At 41.4% G+C, this 8,516-nt stretch overlaps 1 long non-coding RNA gene across 1 annotated transcript in view; it reads right to left on the bottom strand.

Annotated features, from left to right (window-relative positions):
• Window positions 1-570: 570 nt before the first annotated feature.
• LOC136849727 (uncharacterized) overlaps window positions 571-8,516 on the bottom strand; it is a 495,400-nt gene continuing 487,454 nt past the window's right edge. Inside the window, exon 4 of the long non-coding RNA XR_010856399.1 lies at window positions 571-642. This is a non-coding gene — a long non-coding RNA (uncharacterized lncRNA). The remainder of the gene's footprint in view (window positions 643-8,516) is intronic.

An 8,516-nucleotide genomic window follows, 5' to 3' on the forward strand; every position in this document is an offset into this window, starting at 1 on the left:
ATTTCCTTACTTTTGGGGAATGTATACTATTTGAACAGTTCATTGGGGGGTTGATTTCCTTACTTTTGGGGAATGTATACTATCTGAACAGTTCATTGGAGGGTCGATTTCCTTACTTTTGGGGAATGTATACTATTTTGAACAGTTCATTGGAGGGTCAACTTCCTTACTTTTGGGGAATGTATACTATTTGAACAGTTCATTGGAGGGTCGACTTTCTTACTTTTGGGGAATATATACTATTTAAACATTTCATTGGAGGGTCGACTTTCTTACTTTTGGGGAATATATACTATTTAAACAGTTCATTGGAGGGTCGACTTTCTTACTTTTGGGAAGGAATACTTTAAGAACAGTTCAATGACTGGCAGAATGTCTTACTTTCTGTGGATGAATACTTTATAAATATTCACTAAAGGGTACAATGTCTTACTTTTGGGGATGTATACTTAATAAACAGTTCATTGGAAAGTCGACTGTCTAAGTTAGAGGATGAATACTTTAAGAACAGTTCACCGACTGGCAGACTGTTTTAATTTCGTGGATGAATACTTAATGAGCAGTTCAGAGGTGGGTTGATTGTCTTACCTTTGGGGATGGACAGTTCACAAACAGTTCACAGACCTCAGATTTTCGTGTTCCCTGAAAAAAATAAAATGTTGTCCTTTGAGTTATACATGTTAATTTATTACCTGAAAAAACTTATAACATTGAAAACATTAATCTTGATATATATAAACGTTGGTGAAATATCTGAGGATACTTAAAAAAATTAAAGCTTGTTAGTAAAATATGGAAAATATAAATATAAGACCTACAAACAATGTGAAATCAAACTTATGACTCGAAATATGGAAAATACAAAAAAATTAAATAAGTGAAAAATTACGCCATCAGTTTGTACACATGGAAAACTTAAGTTTGTGTAAAAAATCAGGATTAAAACCAGCAAGTTTTGTACCTTTGGTAAACGAATCAGTAGAATGTATTTGTTTTTAACCATCTTTTCTTAAATATACAAAGCCTAAAATTTTAATCACTGTTCAACTCTGCCAACAAAGATATGAACACGAAACATGAAACGGTTAAATATCTCATTTCTATCAAAGAATGCAAAAATATATCAGTAGTATTTACGATAATAATTAAACGAAAAATACAGTTTAATAAACAACGTGTGAAACATCTCAGAGCAACAAGCCCATTAGCAAACAACAGCAATATAACGAAAGCAACATGCCCATCAGCAAACAACAGCAATATAGTGAAAGCAACATGCCCATTAACAAACGACAGCAATTAACGAAAGCAACATGCCCATTAGCAAACGACAGCAATGTAACGAAAGCAACATGCCCACTAGCAAACGACAGCAATATAACGAAAGCAACATGCCCACTAGCAAACGACAGCAATATAAAGAACCAGTGTTACTGCTATTGTTGCGCAGACAACAATACTGACCTTCATCTAAAAGTTTGCTGTTCTACACAGCGATGAGGTCAACGTACACCAACTAACATTGTTATGATTCTGATAATCACTCATTACTCACGCTGTTGGCTTTTCGAGGCCCCTGTGATGCGCAGCAGTCCTCTTATCCAGTACAGGAGCTTACACGACATAAATGGAGGCTCCCGTTTCTAATCAATGACCTCAAAATGCGGCCGACAGCATGGTTCTAGATCAGCGGTTCCTAAGGGGTGCGAGGATGCCTGTGAATAATTAAAGCAAAATATATTTTTATATACGCATGTTATTTTTTTCTGCAAAAAAATAAATAATAACTACAATAATAATAATAATAATAATAATAATAATAATTAATAATAATAATAATAATTATTATTATTATTATTATTATTATTATTATTATTATTATTATTATTATTATTATTATTTATTTTTTTTTTATTTCAACAATTCAGGGGGTGCGAGAACTGACTGCTGATTTGAAAGGGGTGCATTACATTGAAAAAGGTTAAGAACCACTTTTCTAAACAGAGGTCCATATTATTGTTTGTCAAGTTATCGAAAAATGAATTTTTCGTCTGGTTAATGGCAGAGATTTTATTTTGCATGAAGACTTAAATATGTCTTTTAATGAGTGGCATTCTAATAATGAACTCAGGAAAGCAGCGCCACAGACCATGGTAACGAAATCTGAAAGGTTTTGCCCTAATTCTTTGAAGATAAGATGAAGAGGCAAGGATGAATGCAAATATTTATTGTGGATATGATGCAGTCTGGTCTTTGAACTATAAAAAATTGATTATGGTGGCCAAAACGCATACAGATACTGTCTGTAATCAATGCGCTTTTAGTCCCGGGATTGGTAAATGCTACTATTCACCTAAAAATATGCAATCTCCCAAGACTTACTGTCATCAGAATGGACACCATGTGATTCCAGAGCTGTGAGTTATGTTAGGCGTTTGCTCACACATACTTTCATGGGCATCGTTCAATAAGCCACATCAGAAAATCAACTTCAGAAACCTGATAAAAGTCATAGGCCTCTGGTTATTACGGTACTCACGTCAAAGAGGCTGAATTTGTGATGGGCGTATTATTTTAACAACCACTAAAAACAAGTAAAAATGCGTCGACTTTTCTTCGGCGCAATCGAGTTTTCTGTACAGCGTATAATGCTGTATGAAACTCTCAGCCACGGCTCCATGAAACTCTCAGCAACGGTACATGAAACTCTCACCCACGGCCCGGTGGTGGCCTGTGTTGTTGGTACCTGTCGCGGTGCCAGACGCACGATCATGGCAAACTTTAACCTTAAATAAAATAAAAACTACTGAGGCTAGAGGGCTGCTATTTAGTACGTTTGATGATTGGAGGATGGATGATCAACATACCAATTTGCAGCCCTCTAACCTCAGTAGTTTTTAGGATCTGAAGGCGGACAGAAAAAGTGGGGACGGACAGACAAAGCCATCTCGATAGTTTTCTTTTACAGAAAACTAAAAAAGGAAGCTGCAGTCCCTTGAATTTCTAAATACCCTTTCAGAATTTGCAAAATTCGTAGTACTGAAGTTTCAAGGGCACCAGTGAAATGAATGGGGGAACATCAATGGTTGAAACGTGTCTAAGTACAAAAGAGGCAGATAAAGCATCAAGGACATCTTTTAGTACTCTGAGTTTGTGGGTGCGCGCAGGAGAGTTGAGAGAGAGAGAGAGAGAGAGAGAGAGAGAGAGAGAGAGAGAGAGAGAGAGAGAGAGAGAGAGATGATGCTTTAGTTGCTCAAAAAACCTATAAAAGGGAGAGATCACTACACTCCAGAGGCAAAAGCGTGGAAGTTCACTAAAGTGACTATGTAATGAAAGTCATTCGACTTGACTCAAGTAAAGATAAATCGGACACGAGAACCTTCAGTCTGGGGATAATACTCCAAACGTGGACTTACAAGTTCTAAATAAAGCTTGAGTAATTGCCCAAGTAACTTCTGAATAAACTTCTCAAGGATCAGTGACGTAGACGGACCAGGATATATTAGTTAAGTTTAAAGGCAGGGGGAGGGGGATAATCAGTTCTCAAAGATCATAAGGCAGATTGAAAACATAACAGATAAACGCGATTTACATTAATATTACGTACACAGTCTTTTCCAAAGTACACGTACATACACAAACAAATACACACACAAATATATATACAGTATATGTGTATATGTACCATATAATATATATATATATATATATATATATATATATATATAATATATATATATATATACATATATATATACATATATATATATATATATATATATATATATATATATATATATATATATATATATATATATATATATATATATATATATTTTACAAATATTACTGCTGTTCGCCCTCATGCTTTTGATTGTAAAAATATCAGCCTGACTGAGACCGGGAAAAGACATTGTCTATATGGAGGTGCGCCTTCAGTTCAAATCCCTTAACGTCCGTTGGAGAACGGGATAGGTAAGTTAGGCCCCCTTTACCCTATAGGAAAATATCCCTATCAGCCTTAAGAATAGGTGGTCCTAAGGTCCCTTTTTTCCTTCCTACCTGTCTCATGGCGAATGTTTTGAAAACAAGAACGTGGACACCTGGGGTGACTGTTGTTGACCTAGGCCGGTCCGAGAACTTCAGAGAGAGAACCAAGCTGGAGAGATAACACGTCCAGTTGGACCTCTTCCCCCTTTCTTTGTCTATTATTCTATTAGTGAAGTGAAGAAACAATTGCAAGAACTGCAGTCCGGTCGTTGATCGCACGCGTTCGTCCCTAAGGTAAAGTCGCTTTTTGTTCAAAACTTCGCCCATTCTTTTATCCTTTGTTTTCTGTATTTCAAATTTCCTTTGTTCCCCTTCAGCCACCACTTACGGTATATGTGTTCACGAAGTCTAGATTAAGTCAAATTATTTTATTGTTAGCTTCAACCCCATTATTCCAGTTAAATACCTAGGATTTAGGGTAAGCAAAATCAGGTTAAATCTCGATGCTTTTGTATGCCTCGCGTCCGAATGTTTGGGAGAACCGTTGCGTTTAAAATCAAATTCATCTCAAATATTCTTTGTTAAGGTTAATAACCCTTAACTGGCGACCTTTGGCTAATTAACGTCTGTCTTTGAGGTTAACTTTTGGCTTCAAGTGACAGGTTACGTGTAATCTTGGTTTGCAGGGCCGTAAAATTTACGTAAATTGAATAATACATGATCAACCAAGACTCCTCACACGTAACATTGGCGACCTTGCGTAGAATCTAAAGTACATTTTAGAGAAGAATCTGGAGAAAAGGAAATTAAAATTACATTAATTCCAAAAAATAAAAGTCAGATATCGAACTCCATTTCATTCTTCCAAACAAGGAACGAGGCATAATAATAAGCAGTAAAGAGAATAGTTATAATAACAAGTGTAGCGAGAATTAGCATAGGTAGGAAGGGTGTAGAAACAGAGTGAGACATAATTTATAACGAGAGACATAAGTTATGAATGGCATTTTTACTGTGTTCGGAGCATTCGAGTTAAGTCGTCCATAACGTATCTTAAGGCCGGAAAAAGCGGAGCCTGTTTCATGTACACAAAGTAATTTAGAAATCGCGTCGGCAATTCCGATCGTTATTGTTTGCATATAGCGGGAATCATTCAAAAACCGTGTCAGTGAAGTGGCGAACGAACGGAAGTAGTAATTGTATCATAAAATACATTTTCAGTAAAGTAAATTTGGTCCGTTCCAAATCACGCAAATCTATTCCATTGTTTGCCGAGGATGTTTCACCGCGAGAGAACGATAACAAAAGACACAAAGTTGTTTGGTAATTTAGTTTTCCATCCGTAACGTAAAACGCTATGCATGATTGGTATATTTAAAGTAAAATCTGGATACCTGCATTTGTTGCGTTGTTTTGAATTTGTTTGAACTAGAGTAACCGCCATTTGAGGTTGTCTTGTTAGGCCTACAGGGACTCCGCCATCTTAAGACCTTGTTATTGTCATTCTCTGTTGTGACCACTCTGCTCCCCGCCACTCTTGGGGCATATATTTTTTTTTTTTTTGCTTTTCGTAGCGAACCCACCTCCTAATATCTTAGCTAGGAAAAAACCAAAAGATAATTTAGGCAGGGAAAGTTAGGCCTTAGTTAGGAGTAATAACAAGTTCCTATACGAATACCTACTATAAAATCATATAAAGAAAATTTAAAAATTTTACGATAAACTTTTGTGTCGTGGCTCCCCGGAAAATTAAGATAATAAAGTAATCCCTAAGGAAGCCAAGACGACGCATCTATATCATTTTATTAAGATCCATGCCATTGTGCATGTATAAAATCTTTGTTTACATGTTCTCAAGCAGCAAGAAATTCGCTGATTGAAAATCTCTCTCTCTCTCTCTCTCTCTCTCTCGTCATTCAAGTAAGCATTCTAACCTAAGTGTCGTGACCCTCTTCAAAGAAAGAACGGCCGACACTAGGCTAATTAATTCGAATACTTAAACCAATTAAAAGAAAACACCTCTGTCCCACAATAGATGAGGACAAGTTAAGAGTAATTACAATACAGTGATAAACTGTCGGTCGCAGTGAGGCCTGCTATCCAGACCGAAGCCAACAGTAGTTTTCACCCTCTGAAAAAAGAAGGGGCCAGCACTGGGGCCGTACTGGGACCAACCACTCACGGGGATCTTTAAGACAAATTCACTTTATTCCACAGTGCCAATAATTTGCAGCACTCATCACTGGAATAGCTTACTTCTCTATCTCTCTCTCTCTCTCTCTTTTACCTTCCCTTTCTCTCTCATTCGATTGTTGCACTCTGCAGGGGGTGTAGAGTGCCTTTCCTCCCATATAGCCTAGTTGGACTCCAGTAGAGGGTCCCTAGGAACACATTGGCACCATAAGTGCCACCAAGCAAGAATCCCGAAAAAATAAATAAAACAAAACCAAAAGGGAACACAGAAGAGAAAGTTCTTCTGGAACCTAACCTGCACCAGTGCCTAGGGATACTGAGTGCCACCAGTGTGACCTGTACACGGCACACCCAAACTACAGTGCCACCTTTTGAAAGGGTGCCACGTCATTGAGACACTTCCTCGCTGCCCAAAGTACGCCCGTCGACCCGGTTAGCGGCCTTCCCCACCAGAACCATGGCAGCAGAGCATTATAAAACTTTCCTGGGGCTGGGACGGCGGCAGGTCTCACCGGCTCAGAACTTACTACCTGGGTTAAGGAGCAAGTGGACGACTTGGCCAAGCGGGAGAAGGAAGAAAGACTCGAGCAGAGGAAGTATGAAGCCGAGCAGAGGCAATATGAAGAGGAAAGAGAAGAAAGAAGGAGACAGCATGAGTTAGCCTGCAAGGAAACTGAGTTAGCCCTAAAGGAGAAGGGAGCTCGAGCTTGAGAGAGCGAAAATGGAGAATGCCGTATGGCTAGCCATCAAGCCTCCAGTCCTACACCTGCTGCATCAAACGCTCCAATTTCGAGCATCAATTCCCTAGTCCCCAAGTGGACTGAGGACGAGCCAGAAGCATGGCTGGAGGAGATCGAGGCTCTTTTCGATAACTACAGCACCACGGAGACGGAGAGAGCCTTAATACTAGCCAAGCATATGGAGGGAAAAGCTAAGGCAGCGCCGCTCACTGGAGAAGAGCCAGAGAGGCAACATGGCGGAAGTTCGTAGAGTCATTACCAAGGCCTACGAGATAACCCCAGAAAAATGGAGACAACGGTTCCGAGGTCTTGCCAAGAAGTTGGCTGGTCTTGGACGGAATGGGCATGTCACAAAACCCAGTCCGGTGGCGCTGGTTCGACTCCTTGGCCTGCACGACGTTTGAGGATCTCTTCAATCGGACCATGCTAGAAGACCTTTTCCAATGTGTGCCAGGGCCCCTTGCAGTATATCTTAACGATAAACAGCCCTCCACACTTATGGAAGCTTGTCGCATGGCTGATTCGTGGGAAACCTTCAATCAGTCGCATAGCACCTCTCAGAAGCGAATCATCCCTCCGGCCTACCTCTCGAACTCCACTCGCCGAAGAATGGACTGCCTAGTAGGACGACCATGTGCAACTATTGCAAGAAGGGGGCCACGCTGAAGCTGAGTGCCGATACAAACTCGGCACTAATAAGCAGCCTAACCCCTACCAGCCAGGACTCCGCCTCCCGATTCATCCGGCCTCAGCCTCTCCTCCAACAGTTACTGCAGGCCACCGAGCCCATCCAAAGGCCCCGTGCAGATCCTGTGGGGCTGCTAGCCACCACAATGCTGGGTATCCGGCCTGTGTCCACATCATGTCCCCACCACCAAATTTGTCAACCTAATCAGCACTTCATTTTCTGCTGCTGGTCCGCACTGGATCCTTTACCCCGAGAGACTGGAAACCCAGTACATCTCGGTGGCCCTCTTCAGAGCACTAGCCTGCCAGTGACCCTTCCGGTCACAGTAGACACTGGCGGCAGATATTAGCCTGATCGCCAGGGCCCAAGTGCCAGCCGGTGCTGTGGTTGACGAAGAAACGCGTGGGAAATGAAGTGGATAGAGGGAACCACACCATCACCGTTCCCACGGTCCAACTCCAGGTAATGACACCTTGGGGAGCACGATACCCCACCGCCTTGGCGTGGTAGGTGGAAATTCGGCCCGGAGTGGTCTTCTTGTTGGGAGGTCGGGATCTTCTCTGTGGAAGCCCGTCACCTGCGCCACTCCAGCCACGTTACCTCCTCCAGGAAACCCCAGTTGTAACTCCCAAAAATGACAAACCTCCACCTTCCGCCCACCAAAGTGGTCCGCGGAAGGGCACCACCTAACCTATTTCAGGCCTAGCCCTTTCCAATCGCGAAGGGCTGGCCCACCAAGAGGTCCTCCCTCCGCGAAGAGAGATTCAGGAGGAGCAGTACCGCTGCAGGACGTGCAAGCGGGCAGACCACTCCACAAATTGGGAGGCTGCCCAACCAAGCAACGCCAGCGGGTCGCCCGAACAAAACTGCACCCGAGGAGGCTACGATCTCCCGCTGGGGCAGGA

This window comes from Macrobrachium rosenbergii, chromosome 2 (assembly GCF_040412425.1).
Source record: "Macrobrachium rosenbergii isolate ZJJX-2024 chromosome 2, ASM4041242v1, whole genome shotgun sequence".
Classification (NCBI taxonomy): Eukaryota; Metazoa; Arthropoda; class Malacostraca; order Decapoda; family Palaemonidae; genus Macrobrachium; species Macrobrachium rosenbergii.